The sequence below is a fragment of the Amborella trichopoda genome, chromosome 9, assembly GCF_054954075.1.
Source record: "Amborella trichopoda isolate Santa Cruz 75 chromosome 9, AtrichopodaSantaCruz75HAP2 v2.0, whole genome shotgun sequence".
NCBI classification, from domain to species: domain Eukaryota; kingdom Viridiplantae; phylum Streptophyta; class Magnoliopsida; order Amborellales; family Amborellaceae; genus Amborella; species Amborella trichopoda.
In genome coordinates, this window is record NC_142344.1 from 15,488,344 (window position 1) to 15,505,968 (window position 17,625).

Consider the following 17,625-nt stretch of genomic DNA (forward strand, 5'->3'; position numbering starts at 1 on the left):
AAAATTGGAGGATGGGATTTTATTTATTTTTTAATGAATTCAAGGCTGCAAGAAAAGCACAAAGAGCAAGCATGGTGAATAGGTGGTTTACCTTTGCGGCTCTGCTGGAAATGCTGGATGAAATGGGTAAAAAACAACTTTTTATTGTGAAAGAAATTAGGAACTTCAATCCCTCCATTTTCCGGCTCAAATAAACTACTATCACAAGGTAATTTTGCCCCTTTCTTAGAAAATAATGTGCACCTATGTTTTCTAGGCAAATTTGTTCTCCCGGTACAATGAGACATAGGGTTGAGAAAAAAATATTTCACTAATGCAAATGCATAAGTAATAAAAAACCTAAAAAACCTTAGAGGACTAGAGTCGCCTCTTTTCTTGAGAGAGAATGTTTACAAAATACTTTTCAAACACTAAGGAAACTTAGTCTATAAGGGAGGAAAAGGGTCCTTTCTTATAAACGCAAAAAGTCCTTTTGAGGTCCACCCAATGTGATTATTCAATGTACATTTTGGATGAAGAGTTGTAACTCTTTGATCCTTAATCTCAATTATTAGTGTGCTTCATCAGTTATGACTCACACGCAACTAGATACCAACGGTTATGACTCATACGCAACTGGATATCAACGGTTGATTGTCAAATCTCTTCTGGCCCATCATGCTTTTTACGTGTCGTCATCTGCGGGCGCAAGTACAATATACCAAAGCCAAATTACTAGAAACGCCCTGTGCACTGATACATTGGAGGCAAATTATTGGTAACGCCTATAGTTAGCAAGTTGGGACTATCAATAATTCGGTTCACGACAAAATAAAAAATAAATCGTTTTTATTTAAAAAGTTTTATAAAAAAATCGAGTAAAAAATACAATTTGGCAAAAATACTTTATAAAAAGATATCGGAAATAAATCAGATTAGGCTTAATAAATCGAAGTCAAAAAAGTCGGTTAAGTTTAAAAATATTAGAAATTTTGAAATACATCTATTTAGTAGGTACCAAAAAAAATTCACCATATGAATACAAGATAAATACACCATGATAAATACACCATATGGATATGCCATATTATAGCTACGGTATGGTAAGTTGGAAGTATCTAGAGATATGATAACTATGGTATGGTGAGTTGGTGATCCATTACTTCAAAGTTCAAACAACAGCAAGAAGCATCTGGAGTTCTGGATAGAAAGGAAGAAGAATAAAACCCAAATTGGAGCAGCACGTAGAGAGGGATAACCGGAGAAGCAACACATACAGAGAGAGAAGCAACATGCACAGAGGGAGCAGTATACACAGAAGAACTATGGGTTTGGGAAAATGAAAAAACATATGTTGGGGATTGAGTGAAAGAGAAAAGCGGCATGCACATAGGAAGCAGTAACATGTATAGGTTTGGGGATATGAAAAAACCCCTAATCTGGTTTTTTTTTAAAGTTTTTTTTTTAAGATTTTGTTTTGATTTTGTAATCTAGAATTTTGGAGGCTCTTTTAACCTTAATTTGGATGGAATTTTAGGTGGAATTTTGTCAAGCCAAAATTTGGGAATTTTTTATTCAATGGTTTTCATGCTTGTTTATTCTAATTTGATTATAATTTGTGATAATCTGGATGGTTTGAGCCCTAGTTTATAATAATCTAGATGGTTGAGGCCTAATTTATGATAATCTGGATGGTTTTATGCCATAAACAATATTTCCATAATAATCACATAAATATGCATCTATGTTAGATTCTTTTTTTTTTTAAATAATATTTTTTTAGAAAGTATGAAAATAACAGTGTACAAATCAGGAAAAAAGTTTTTTATCTTTCAAAAAAAATTAACAGATAAAAAAAAGGATACGATTTTTTTGGTCTAGTTTAATTCATTTTTTAAAAGACTGCATTTTAAACGTTTTTCTTAAAAAAACAGGTTTTTTGGTTGAACTTTAAAAAAAGGTACAGTTTTAAACGTTTTCCAAAAAATGCCTTTTTTTTTTAAAAAAGACGTATTTTAAACGCTGATTTGCTAACTATGGTAATGCCCCTCACACACTAATTCGGGAGACCCAAATTACCTAAAATGCCCCTTATTCGACTTGTGGTTATGTGTATAGTCATAAAAAGTATATGGGCCACGAGCCACACACATGCACAGACTAAGAGCACATGTTAAGCTGAAGCAAGTGTGCAACAATGTAAAGTGCAATATTGATGCAGCCATGCCCCTCCGTGACTGGGCCAAAGAAGGGTCGTAGAACCCAAGAGGGAAAGAAAGGGCAATGGCTTAATAAGGGGAAATTATTAGGGTTATTTATTAGGATTATTTTAAGTACTCTTTTGTTTAGGGAGTGCACAAGGATAATTAGCAGGGCGACTTTAGAGTTTATATTGTGTTTATCTTGTATCGATTGGGTTAGTTTGAGGGATATAATTAGGATAAAGGTAAATTTAGAAGATAGTTATATATATCAACAATAACCAACTTGGGAGGTTTTTTTTGGGTAAAACATGAGAGGGAAAACGTGGCTATCTAGAAGCCCATGAATATGAGAGAGAAAAAATAGGGATAGGTGTAGAGAGAAGCTTTCTATTAGTTAACTTATTTTAATCTATTTAAAGGGACATCTCTTTTCATTGTAAATTAGCCTATGAATTGAATAAAAATTGGTCTCTTGAAAGAGATTGTTTTGGGGGTGGATTCCCTTGCAGACCTTTGCGAGGGTATTTTTTCTCTTAACCTTTTTTCTTTTTATTGTTAATTTTCTGGTTTTATTCTCTCCTTGCATCAATTGGTATCAGAGCGGGTTCCGATGGCTTCACAAGAGACACTCCTTGATGGATTAAAGGTATTGACTAGATTAGTTTAAGCCCTAGTAGAGAGAGTAGCAATTCGTGCCTGTAGCTACGAAAGTCAATGAGCTTGCGCAAAGATTTGCTCAGCTTCAGGATGAAAGGAATCCGAAAATCGGCGTTGGAACTCAAGGCAACAACGATGAAAGAGGTATGCATCTTGTTCCTAACCAACCTCGGGTGGCTTCGGCTAATAACGAATTCAATGAACGAATTCTTCGGTTGTTGGAAAGAGAAAAAGAACCTGAAATAAAAATTGATATTCCAGAGTTCCATGGTCGATAGCATGCAGATGAGTTTCTTGATTAGCTAAGTAAAGTAGATAAAGTGTTTGAGTATAACGATATTGCACATCACAAAAAAGTAAAATTAGTAGCCAAAAACTTTTCTGGCCATGCATTGGTTTGGTGGGATGATTTGCAACAGGGTTGTCTTCGACAAGGCAAGAAAAAGATTAATTCGTGGGAAAAGATGCAGACAAAGATGCGTCGAAAATTTTTACAAGTAAATTATGCCCAAACTTTGTACTAAAGGTGTCAAAACCTCAAGCAAGGTGAAAAGTCCGTAAGTGACTATACTGAAGAGTTTTATATTTTGACATCTAGGTCAAATTTACAAGAGTATGAAGAGCAAAAAATAGATCGTTACTTGAATGGGCTAAATCAAGGCATTTAGAATGAATTGGCTTTCAAAGATATCTATAAGATGTATGATGCCTATACTTTGGCCCTCAAAACAGAGGAAATAGTTTATCTAGGCCTTGAGAGAAATAGCTCAGTGACAAGAGGCTCTACTTCAATACAGGGACAACAAGCATTAACCTTTAGAAGACCACTTATAGACCACTTATAAGGCGTGGAAACCAAACCTCTCAGAATTTTCCAACTAGGCCAAACCCTAATATGGGGAGAGGGGGTGTTGGGAAAGGGCTGGGAGTACCTAAAACATTTCGTGATAATACACAAATAATATGTTTCAAGTGTCAACAGACTGAACATATGACATTCAATTGCTCCTCACATCAACGCCTTGTCAAAGTTAATTTGGCTGAAAAAAATTATGAAGAAGAAGTTGATGAAGGATACACCTATGAAGGTCAATGTGAAATTGGGACGAGCCAGTCTTATGAAGGGACTGAGCCTTTCAAAGGTGAACTTGAGGATTTCTATGAAGATGAAGAGGGTAAAGTCTTAGTTGTCCAATGAAATATGTTATCAACCCCAACACCTAACGAGGATGAGAAGTGGCTGCGACATAATACTTTTCGAACAATTTACACATCAGGAGGCAAGTTATGTACATTACTAATTGATGGTGGGAGCAGTGAAGACATTGTGTCTAAAGAGATGGTGGCTAAACTTAAATTGAAAGAACATAAGCACCTACGCCCATATCACATCCAGTGGTTCAAGAAACGAGGTGAGGCGCCAGTTCTTACTCGTTGTTTAATATCTTGTTCCATTGGTGCTAAGTATAATGATAAAGTGTGGTGTGATGTAGCACCTATGGATCCATGCCACATATTATTTGGTAGATCGTAGCTTTATGATCATGATATGGTGCATAAAACTAGGCCAAATACTTATTATTTTGTTAAGGATGATATTAATATAATATTCCACCCTATGAAGCAACTTCCTATACCCAAATCCACTAAAGAGGAGGGTTCAAAGTTACTTAATGTTCAAAAATTAAAAGGGGACAGCAAGGATATGGATGTGATTTATGTATTGGTTGCAAAAGAAAATTCTGCACCGACTACAATTCTTAAGTCTCTTGAACCTCTACTTGATAAGTACAAAGATTTGATGCTTGAAGAATTACCTGATGGTCTTCCTCCAATGAGAAATATTCAGCATCACATTGACTTGGTGCCTGGATCTAGTTTTCCAAATTTGGCCCATTATCAAATGAGCCTTATGAAACATGAGGAGTTGCACAGACAAGTTGCTGCTTTGCTTAAGAAGGGATTGCTTCGAGAAAGCATGTCACCATGTGCCATCCCTACATTACTGACTCCAAAAAAAGATGGGTCATGGAGGATGTGCATGGACAGTTGGGCAATCAATAAAATCACAATCAAGTACCGATTTCCCATACCTAGGCTCGATGATATGTTAGATATGCTTAATGGAGCTAAGGTTTTCTCAAAGATTGATTTAAGGAGTGGGTAACATCAAATTCGAATTCGTCCTGGAGATGAATGGAAAACCGCATTCAAAACTCGAAATGGACTATATGAGTGGCTTGTGATGTCATTTGGCCTTTCTAATGCACCAAGTGCATTCATGCGCCTAATGACTAAGGTACTTTATCCTTTTATTGGAAAATTTGTTGTGTTTTATTTTGATGATATCTTGATTTTTAGTGCTAACCCACATGATTATCTTAACCACTTGAAACAAGTTTTTGATGTGCTAAGGAAGGAATCACTTATTGTGAATTTGAAAAAATGTTCATTTATGACAAACAATATCACCTTTCTGAGGTATGTTGTTTCATCTGAGGGAATTAAGGTGGATCAAGAAAAACTGAAAGCCATAGCTGAGTGCCCGGTGCCAAAGTCACTCACTGAGGTGCGTTCTTTTCATGGCCTAGCGACATTTTGTCGTCAATTTATCGAAAATTTCAGCACTCTAATAGCACCAGTGACTGATTGTATAAGGGCTGAAAAGTTTTCATGGAGTCCCGCTGCTGAAAAGAGCTTCACTCTAATTAAAAAAAAGATGATGCAAGCACTAGTACTTGCCTTACCAGATTTTTTTAAGGTGTTTGAGATTGAAAGTGATGCATCAAATGTTGGCATAGGGGTAGTTCCAAGTCAAGTGGGATGACTATTGGCCTTCTTTAGTGAGAAATTGAATAATGCACATAAGAAGTATTGGGTTTATGACCTCGAGTTTTATGCCGTGGTACAAGCCTTACGCTACTGGAGGCACTACCTGATGCATAGAGATTTTGTTCTATACTCAGATCATGAAGCACTCTGGTATTTGAGTTCTCAGAGAAAAGTTGAATGCACGATATGCTAATTGGATGGCCTTCCTTCAATAATACACCTTCCTATTAAAGCATAAGATTGGAACTCAAAATAAGGCAGCTGATGCTTTAAGTAGAAGGGTAGTGCTGCTTAGAACTTTATCTATGGAAGTGTTGGGGTTTGAAGTGATAAAATATCAATATAAAGTTGATCCAATTTTCAGCAAGGTCCTTGAAAGGTGTGTTGATGTGTGAGACCCGATGGGTGAGTATCTCGTGCATGATGGTTGTTTATTTAAAAGTGTGCGGTTATGTATACCTGATTGCTCCCTAAGGGAGAAGATAATCATGAAGCTTCATGGTGGGGGCTTGGGTGAACACTTTGGGAAGGATAAAACTATGGCTATGTTGGAGAAAAATATTTTTGGCCACGTATACGACGAGACGTTGATCGATTTGTGACTCGATGTCGAACTTGCAACGTGTCTAAAGGTCACACACAAAATACAGGTCTTTATACTCCTCTTCCTGTTCCAGATGCCCATTGGGTTGATATTTCTATGGACTTTATACTTGGACTTCCACGTACCACACGAGGTATGGACCCTATTTTTGTTGTTGTTGAGCGATTTTTCCAAAATGACACATTTTATTCCTTGTAGAAGAACTATGGATGCTACACATATCGCGAATCTCTTTTTCAAAGATATTGTAAGGCTACATGGTGTTCCTAAGTCTATTACATCTGATCGGGATACAAAATTTTTAAGTCATATTTGATGCACTTTATGGAAGCGCATGGGAACCAAACTTCAATTTTCTAATGCTTATCATCCTCAAACAGATGGGGAGACAGAAGTAGTGAATATAAGCCTTGGTAACCTCTTGAGGAGTATTGTTGGTGATAACATATCTCAGTGGGATATCACTTTTCCTCAGGTTGAGTTTGCTTACAACAGTTCAATAAATTGATCTACAGGAAAATCACCATTTGAGATTATTAATGGGCAGACGCCTAATCATGTGTTAGACTTTGTGCCATTACCCATGCCAAGCAAGATAAGTGATGATGCTAATGCTTTTGCTGAGCATATTCGAGATTTGCAAGCCCAAATCAAGAAGAAAATTGAGGAGAGTAATGTAAAGTATCAAAAAGTCTCAAATGAGCATAGAAGAGAGAAGATTTTCAAGGAGGGTGACTTAGTAATGGTGTATTAGCGAAAGGAAAGGTTTCCATTGGGAACCTATAATAAACTCAAGTCCAAGAAAGTGGGTCCTTGCCGCATTTTGAAGCAAATGAGAATAATGCATAAAAGGTAGAATTACCAAAAGCATTGGATATCTCCCCGATATTTAATGTTGCCGACTTATTTGAGTTTCATGGAGACCTTCTAGAAGTCGCAGAAGATGTAGTTGATATGATGAAGAAATTACCAAGGAAAAAAGAGGATGAAATTGAGCAAGTTTTGAAGATTGAAAGCTTTCAAACTCGAAAGGGTTCCTATCGCCAATTTCTAGTCAAATGGAAGGGCAGGCCATACTCTGATAGCACGTGGATTTCTGAGCCAGAGTTCAAAAGAGTGGATCTAGCCTTATATCGCATCTATATTGAAGTCAACTCGTCGGAGTCGAGTTCCTTTCAACTGGGGGGGAATGATGCAGCCATGCCCCTTCGTGACTGGGCCAAAGAAGGGTCGCAGAACCCAAGAGGGAAAGAAAGGGCAATGACGTAATAACGGAAAATTATTAGGGTTATTTATTAGGATTATTTTAATTATTCTTTTGTTTAAGGAGTGTGCAGGGATAATTAGCAAGGTGACTTTGGAGTTTATATGGCGGTTATCTTGTATCGATTGGGTTAGTTTGAGGGATATAATTAGGATAATGGTAAATTTAGAAGATAGTTATATTTATAAACAATAACTGCATCACATATCAAGCGCCTTTACACCCACACATCAGTGTGTTTGCATGCTTCGCAGGCTCTGTCGAGCCGTTCCCGCCCCTTGGGTATTAGAATAAAAGTGATGATGATATCGTCATAATTAAGCATGACTTCCCTCACTCCATCCTTCAATGTGTATAAATAAACCATACCTTGTTTCTTTACAAAGAAGACAACACACGCTTTTTTATAGTACAAAATAGATATATTTTGAAAATAACACCTAGTATTTTTCAAATAAAAATAAAATAAATTCCCGCATTATTTCAAAATAATATGAAACCAATAGGCAACATATGTCATCCGCATACCATGAATGTATATTTCGATTTGAGCCTATGCTTAGTGAATGCATTGTAGAGTATACCATGTTATAATATAGATATCTCGGTTCATATTGATATACATCATTATGGATGTATGGGTATATATCTCTTAGGTATCTAGAAGACAAAAAGAGATAAAGTCAAAGTTACTTGGTCATCAAGTTATCATATTGTGTGATTGTCCTTTATATAGAGATGTACTTATTGATGTAAACATTCATCCAAAATAGTGAAGATGTAGCCCGTTGTGCTTTGGATCCGTGGACGTAAGACTTCGGCCTGAACCACGTAAATATGGTGTTTTCTCTTTTCTCTCCATTCAATGTCTGTACATGTATGCTCCCACGAAACATACCAAGATCTGTGGTAGGATAAAGCTTTGAACCAATGATCTTATCCAAAATACCAGTGGTACAATACACAAATGACATAAACACTACAATGTCTCTATATTGCCAACTCGTTATAGACATTGAGCTTATATCTGTAGTCGCCAATTTGGAGTTGACATTTTTCTCAAGATTTCTAGATTTCAAAGCATAGAAATGATCCCTTCAAATCATAGAAAAAGCTTAGAATAACTATTTAATCCCAAGGAACCACACTAGCCTAATACAACATAGACCATAATGATCCATAGTCATTCCAAGCCATAATCCAACCCAAAACAATCCAAAATTATCTTAAATTCCAAAAACATTTAGTCTTAGGAAACCTAAACCTAGGCAAAGGCAAGTTTTGTAGTCAAAAGCAAAGGAATTATTGTGAACAATGTCAAGTTGCATGATTTTGATAAAAAACAGTAAGTAAAAACCCTTTGAATCGGAATCCCAGAAAATATATGCCAATCAAAGTCAGTTCGTCATCCGCACTGCAACTTGCAATACATAAGCCCTAAAAACTGCGCCTTAGGGTGCGGCATGGCTAGTTGTTAGCTCCTTATTGGCTTATATCACTGCCTTCTAATTTCTCATGCTTATTTTCCCATATAAACTCATTTTCTATCATAGGATTGTATAAACCTTAAGCCTTAGTTCATTTTTAGGAGCAAGAAAACCCCAATTTTTCAACAACCGCGATCATCCATTTTTCAGAAAAACCTATTCATTTTATACGATACAATGCCCTAAACGCTATATATTTATACGCGTTTCAACCTTACCTCATTAAAGATCAAGGGTAAGTCATTTGTTTCAAAAGAAACGGGCTCAAACATTCAAATAAGGCTTTGACCAAAGCTCAAATACTGAGTATCGAACTGGAAGGCCACGGCTAGTCTGTAAGTTCTTTATTTTGATTTATTCTAAGTTTTATAGCATTTCTTCTAATTTTCAGCCGTTATCTGGCTTCTTATTTTTTTTAGTTCTATAGTTTGGACTTCGTTGCTATTACAGCCGGTGCTGCCAGCAATCCAAAGAGGGTTCACTCTCTTAAGTGAGGTCGAATCATCTTTGGGTTGGAATTCATGACACTATATATTTTAAGTTAACTTGTACAAAGTGAATTGCACCAAATCTAGTATAAGTTCGGGCATGGATTTAACTATATACAATATCCTTATTTCATGAGTGTATAGGCACCCAGCCTAACTTGTTCTCTAATTTCTAGATCTTAAGGTATAGAAAATGACCCATAAATCTATGGAAGACATGAGAATAAGCCATTTCATCTATAGGAACCACACTAGTTCAGTACATCATCGACCATAGTGATCCATAGTAATCAAGCCAAATATTCCCAAATATTATGTAAATCTTATCCTTTCTAAGTGAAGGAAGCAAGAGCAGCAAAGGAGGATCAGTGCGAGGTAGAGCGGAGGAAAGTAAAGCAACGAAGGCAGGCATGCAGCAAGAAGTATTGCAGCGTAAGGGAGATAGGGAGGTATGATGGGACCCAATGACGTCCATCCCCCAGGCTTCAAATGACCATGCCAACACCGTTGGATGCAAGGGTTCTAGGGCCTAAATCCCAAGCTTAGGAAACCCATTTTCTCTCAAATGGCAAGATTTACAGTGAATAGGATGCAAAATATTGTGGAAACTATCAAACCATGTGATTTTGATAAAAAAAGGCAAGTAAATATCATCATAATCAAATTCCTGAGAAAATCTATGTTAAACTGGCCTAACTAGGTGATTATGCCACACAGTGCGGCTCATGTATCAGAAATCTAGCATTGCAAGGTGCGGCACAACCACGAGTCAGCTCAGGATTGGCTCAGATAACTGCCTTCTATTTTTTTAGTACGTTTTAGTTATAAATAGACCTCATTTGAACCCTCTCAGAGGTTGGCTCATAAAAAGATTCAATCAGTAGAAACCCTAATCCATCTAAATCCTAATCTAAGAGCCTTAGTAAAATCCTAACCCTAATTATCTATATAGCCATGACCTAATCCTAATCACCAAAACCTAATTCATTCATCTCATAGCTTGAACCCTAGTTACCTTTCATATCACAACCTCTAAGTTCAAGGAAGACATTTTTCCAAGGGATCAAGGGGTTCATTCAATCAATATGCTCTGATCGAGGCTCCTACTTTGGGTGTCGGGCCGGCCAGCCTGGAAGTTTGTTAGTATTTTATCTTATTGCTTTGTTTCCTTATTTTATTTCATGGTTTATTATTTTTCTACATTTAGGCTCGAATTTGCGCCAGTTTCTCCTCGCAAAACTAATTGAAAAGTGATAAGTAGGTAGAGAAGTGGGGCCCCTCAAATTATAGAACTAGGACCTATATTTGGCAAATTTAATCTTTTTTAGGCCTACTAGCAATGCCAACTATAAATTCACCTCTACTAGATCTTTAAAAAGCTAAAAGTCTAAACTAAAATTTATAAGTTATGAAAGAAAACTAGAGAATCAGAAAAAATTATGAACTAAAATTGAAGGGAAAGGAAACTTACCTAGATGTAATGTTTCCCTAAAGATTTACAAGTTGATAGTGGTTTTCTAAGGTTTTCTAGGGTTTTCTAGGGCTCCTCAAATTCTTTAAAATTTCGAGTATTTTTCTAGATTTTACCTTTTTTTAGATGTTTTTCCAATATTTTATGGTATTAGCAATTTTATTGGATTTTATAACAATTTTTTAACGAATTTTTAGTCTATTTTTATAAAGGAGGATCAAGGGGATTTATATAGCTTTAGGTCTAGGCATCTTGTAAAGAATAATCCTCAAACTCATAGGGTTCACAATTGGTGCACACACTGGCTCTCGTCCATGCGCAACTGAGACCGTGCCACACAAGGACTAAAATGTTATTTTTGGCAAGAAATTTGATCAAGCCATAACTTTCAAACCGTAGGTCAGATTCAGGCGATTCTTAGACTGTTTGAAAGCTGCAACCTCCTCTATAATTTAGAACTAAAATTTTCCAATTTGAGTTTCTTTTGAGGGTCCTACGAGGTAGGACTTTAGGGTATTATTTTTAGGTTTTTGAATGTCAAATTGGTGTTGGGGCTAGTTTTTTATGTTCACTAGGCTCAAGGGTGTCTAACATAAAAATATTAGGGTATGTTTTGGGTGGCCTTTGGGAAAATTCGAAGGGGCATAGGTTCATTATGGTCCACTAAACTTAGTATGGTCCTTAGGACTCAGAATTTGAGGTTTCTGAGAATTCTATTAACCAGAATGGAAGTAGAATGGGGTGGGGATGTTGTCCCTCTTTGGCATTCACTTGGGTTACTAGGTGAATGGCAAGGAAGTAGACCAACAGTGACACAAGGAAAGACATAAAGAGGGGTCATTCTTTTGAATAACTACTACCCATTGAAACGGTGGTACACCGATGGATTTTTTATCCGTAAGATTAACCTGGAACTGTATTATCTTTGAGGTAAATATTTTTTAGTGAAAGTTCTCTGACAATCGATATCCGAAGTGACAGTCAACAGAAACCATGCTAACTTTGGGACAACTATTTTCCTTTGTTAAGGCCATCATAACCTATCTAAGACACTACTGTAGTCATCTTCGGTTTTAGACCTTTCATTTTGGGTCCGATGTTCAATTGAAACGGATTTTGAATTACATAATAAATATTGGTGGTAAAAATCTGGAAAATTAAACTTCTTTTTGCTTTTGATTCTAAATTTCGGGAACCACAAGATCAGGCTGAGTTATGGGAATCACAACATTTAGGATTTGGTAGTGGTGAAAATATCATATTCGAGCTCTATAGAAACTCATTTGTTTTGTAAAATATTTTAATAAAGATTTATAAAATAGGGAGAAAATGTTTGAAACAGATTCATGGTCTTAGGCTACAACTTTAACTAAAGAAATTAGGAATTTTAAAAAACTCGATAGATGCATATGGGAAAATTTAAAAATAGAGAGAAATTAGGAAACATGTACAATTTGGTTAGCTTGTTTAGCTCATGCAATGATTGAGCCCTTTAAGCAGTTTTATGTCTTGCACCGATGGGCAAATCTTTTTGTACATTTTGAATTTTGTGATTTGATTTTTATTTTGGGAGGATCGATCGGTAGTTTTATATTCGTGCTACCATGGAGTTGTAGAACTTGGAATTGCTTTTCCTTTTTTTTTTTTTTGAATAAGGTATGGTCAAATTTCCTTAGGGCTCTTTTGCCCCTGACCTACCTGTACTGCATTCAAAGATTGGTTCCTTTGGGAGTATTTTTCTTTTTTCTTACTATGAGCTCGTCAAATCTTTGTTGGGTTCTCCAGGATGAGGAACCATTAATACCCATTCATCTATCAATCTTGGCTCTCGTGTCGCAATTCATAGCACAGTCTTTGGAAGTATCCGAACAAACCAATGTCTTAGATAGTATGGGATGCCCCGAGTTTTGTGGAATCTCCTTAGCCTTCAAGTTCCGTTCCTCCACTACTATTCCATTTAAAGTTTTAGTTTAATGAGGTCCTTCAAAGTTGCTAAAACTGATGCCTTCAGATTAATTTGCTTTTGACTTCATTCTGACTCATGAAGAGAAGAAGAAATTTTAGAGGAAGTTTCTAAAAGAGACAAAAATATGGAGAAATTATCTTTTTTTTATCGCCCAGGGGTCCCTTTCGAGTGTTCAGCCCGGTGGCCTTTTTTTTTTCTTTAGTGCTCGGAGTTCCTTTTAGATTTTCTGCCTGGCAATTTTTTTTTTCTTTCTTTCCTTCTTTTGCTTTTTTTTTTGGTTTATTTTATATTTTCCTATCCCACTTTTTTCTTATTTATTTATTTATTTCTCTCTTTTGAAGAAGAAGAAGAAAATGGAAGAGAATAAGAAGAGTAAGTGGTGCTTTTGCTTCTTTGTGGCACTTCATCTAATAATCTCCTCAAGTAGGATTCAAACCTATGACCAGCCAGTTAACAGCTGACTGCTCTACCACTAAGCTACTGAGGAACAATGGGAGATTAGATCTCATAGAGTTCAACTCTCGTTTTCAACCCATGACCAATATGGGCCCGAAGCTTCCTTCGTAACTCCCACAACTTCTTTGTAGTGGCTCCGTTCCATGCTTCATTTCATAGGGAATCTCAAAGTGGCTCTATTTCATTATATTCCATTAATTGAATACCCATTGATGTCATTGATATAAGAGATGTCATTTCTAGATATCTATATTGCTTTCTATATATGGAAAGTTAAGAAATCATCATATAATAATCGAGAAAGTGCAATAGAAAAAAAATAAAGGGGGTTTCTGATGATTTTGAAATCTTTTCTACTAGGTAATCTATTATCCTTACGCATGAAAATAATAAATTCGGTCGTTGTGGTCGGACTCTATTATAGAAATAGGTGGGAACTTGATCATCATTCCCTTTCCTAGGTAGCAAGGAGTTTCTAATCTTGGTTATCTTTGAATTTTTCTCTGCCCCTGGTTAGTATCCAACACTTCCTTGACAAAGGTTCCTAAATTCCTATTAAAGTGTCCCTATGAATTGCTTCATCAAGCCTTCGATCTTCAGACTCGGAGTCACTCTCAGATTCCTAGTCTTTCAACCTCCTACTCGGTTGGCTAAGATGCCCCACTTGGTTATTTGAGCATGCTATCCATGGGTGTATTTTTAGTCATCATATGAGATTGGATACACTTTGGAAGTGCACCAATGAACTGAGGGTGTGATCATAAGATAGACATTTAACCAATGCCAGATTGATGTATCGACAAACAATGGATAAACTATGTAAGCTCTATGGGCACAATTCTTGAAGATATTTGCAAATATATGCTCCAGATTTGATTTGAAGAATATGATATGCCTAAGAATCACCATATGAATGCCCCGATATGCCTTTAGAGTCTTGTTCGTTAGTCAACCCATATATGTTCTGCCTTACAACCATTGATAGCAGGAAATGTCAAACTCTCAGTTTGAGACAAATTCTAAGATACATATACTCCTAAGACTCATATACTCCTCTCCATTGGATATTGGAGGAATTGGTGATGTCTGACATACTTTCCAATCTAACGTCGGTCAAGTGAGTGCATCTTGACTAACGATTGATGATAGAAGATATCAAACCATCTCAATGCGAGACAAACTGTAAGATCCCATATATGCCTCTCCATATGATATTAGAGGAAGTTTGATGCGGTACGATATACTTTATAATCCATCGTCAGTCACATATATGCATCATGACTGATGATCGATAATAACGGACTATCAAGCTGTCACACCCCAAGAATTTACAATACTGATATTCCTGAGATGTGGCAATCAAAACATATATATACATCTCTTTTTAGGAAAAATTTACAATGGCGAATTTTTAAAAAGTAACAAAAGAAAGTTTAAGCACAACTTCAATATCTTCCCAAAGTTGATCCTGACGAGCACTCAAATGAAACCGCAGTTATCCTGAAAAATGTTTATCATAGTTTGATGAGTTTGGCTACTCAATAAGTGATCATCATAATCCTAAAAATAATCATGATTGAAAGATATCAATATTTTCCAAAATGAGATCTATTAACAGAAATGCATCAACAGTTTCACTTTCAATAAATGCATAATTAAGTATAATCCAAGTAATTGAAATGCTTATAACACTTTTAACAGCAGTGCATAATTCAAAAGATTTCACAAAATACCCTACTGGCGTCCCAAGTAGGTCACCTATATACCCCATCAGCGTCCTGATGGGTCCACTTAATCCCTATCGGCGTCTCAGATAGATCCACTTAATCCCTGCAGGTCCACTTATACCTCACGGGCGTACCGGATGAGTCTACTTAATCCCTACCGGCGTCCCAGATAGGTCCACTTATACCTCACAGGCGAACCGGATGAGTCCACTTGCATACTTAAATTATTTCTAAATCTTTAAACATTCGAAAGCATCAATATTATGTACTCAACATATCACTGAAATCATTAATATGAAGTTCACTTAAATCATTAATAACAGTCACTCTCTATAACATTTCAAAAATACCCAATGAAATATTTTGGGCTCAAATTTAGAAAGGTAGCAGTTTGTAAAGGCATTCTAGCATAATTGCCAATTTAATATGTATAGAAAAACTCTTATAGAAATTCAAGAATACAGAATTATCACAATTTATAGGATATCAATCCACAAATAAACATTTCACAACAATACTATAATCAATTGCAAAAATGTCAATTTTTAAATAATAAGGCAGTCATTTGCACATGAATTTTACAATGTCTAAATATTCAAAACAGTAGAAAGAAATATCACAATTTTACTAAAAGCAGAAATATCACATTTATTTCTAACAATAGACAAGAAAAATAAATAAATTTATTTTTCATAATTTACAGCATTCAAAATTTCTAACATAGATAAAATATCACAATTTTTATTAAACAGATTATTTTTCAGGAAGATGATCTCACTTACTCACAAAACTTATAAAATAAAGATCCTGGACGGAAATATCACTATTTATTAAAAACAGACTATTTTTCAGGAAGACGATGTCACTTACACACAAAACTTATAAAATAAAGATCCTGGACGGAAATATCACTATTTATTAAAAACAGACTATTTTTCAGGAAGACGATGTCACTTACACACAAAACTTATAAAATAAAGATCCTGGACGGAAATATCACTATTTATTAAAAACAGACTATTTTTCAGGAAGACGATGTCACTTACACACAAAACTTATAAAATAAAGATCCTGGACGAAAATATCACTATTTATTAAAAACAGACTATTTTTCAGGAAGATGATGTCACTTACACACAAAACTTATAAAATAAAAATCCTGGACGGAAATATCACTATTTATTAAAAACAGACTATTTTTCAGGAAGACGATGTCACTTACATACGAAACTTATAAAATAAAGATCCTGGACGGAAATAGCACTATTTATTAAAAACAGACTATTTTTCAGGAAGACGATGTCACTTACACACAAAACTTATAAAATAAAGATCCGGGACGGAAATATCACTATTTATTAAAAACAGACTATTTTTCAAGAAGATGATGTCACTTACTCACAAATATTTGAGAGGGAGCTTCCGATAAAAATTCGGCTCGAGAGAGGAGTTCACTGTATTTCGACCAGAGAAAAAATCTCAAAAGTTTTCTAAAGTAGGAGTCTTCACCTCTCTGAATTTAAATTCTACTAACATATTATTTTATTCTTTTATTACGTTACAGGTGTGAGCATTAGTTTACGCTTTAAACACCTCAAGCTTTTATTACGTTACAGGTGTGAGCGTTAGTTTACGCTTTAAACACCTAAAACCCACGTCCTTTAGTGGACGTGGCAAGAGCATGGAAACACAAAGCTTTTAAACGAAAAGCTTTGAAAAGTAGCGATGGTCCCTAAACACCATCATGTTCAAACGAATCATCATGTATTAAAAGTTTATTTATTTATTTTTTTATTATTTTTTTATTTTTTGAAAGTTTAGGATTGTTACACAAGCCATCTCAGTTTGGGACAAACTCTGGGATACATATATTCCCACGGCCCATATACACCCCTCCACATGATATCGTAGGAGGTTGATGTGGTGCGATGGGCCTTTTTGAATCCATCGTCTCCCAAGGATAAAGTGTTTGACAGACAACGCGTAAGGAAACCTCGCCATATGATATCATAATGGGATGTATCCGTGCAGATAGGATCCATGAGGCCTCTTTGTGCCTCTAGTCTAAGAATTGTTTAAGTTGGACATCATCGGCGGTAAGATATGACTTGACTAACACCCCCAAACTTTATGTTTGAGATTGGTCTAAAACCTTCGAAAATTCATATTTAAGGCATTATAACCCTCACTTTGAGGTTTCACATCATTCGAAGTTGACTTAATCTATCATCTGCCTCCATTGACAACCAAATGTTTATGTGTCGTTTGCCGGATAATAGTTAGAATGACCTCCAATCACCCAAATTGAGGTTTCTCTCTATCTACAAGGAATTTTCTCATATGGTTCTCCTTAGAGAAAGCGGCAAGCCCTACATTAGTCATCATAAACCCTATGTAAAAAACTTGACCGATGGTGTATGGCATCTCCTGATATACGGCGAATCTTGAGCCCAAATTTTGTGGAGATGTGTGTCGTAGTTCCCTCAACAA

General features: G+C 35.8%; 1 long non-coding RNA gene across 1 annotated transcript; it reads right to left on the minus strand.

Annotated features, from left to right (window-relative positions):
• Positions 1 to 14,720: 14,720 nt before the first annotated feature.
• On the minus strand, positions 14,721 to 16,591 carry LOC148780416 (uncharacterized). The gene is made up of 2 exons (XR_016041528.1): positions 16,534 to 16,591; positions 14,721 to 14,908 (listed from the first exon to the last, which is right to left on the minus strand). It is a non-coding gene; the product is annotated as an uncharacterized LOC148780416 (long non-coding RNA).
• Positions 16,592 to 17,625: the final 1,034 nt, after the last annotated feature.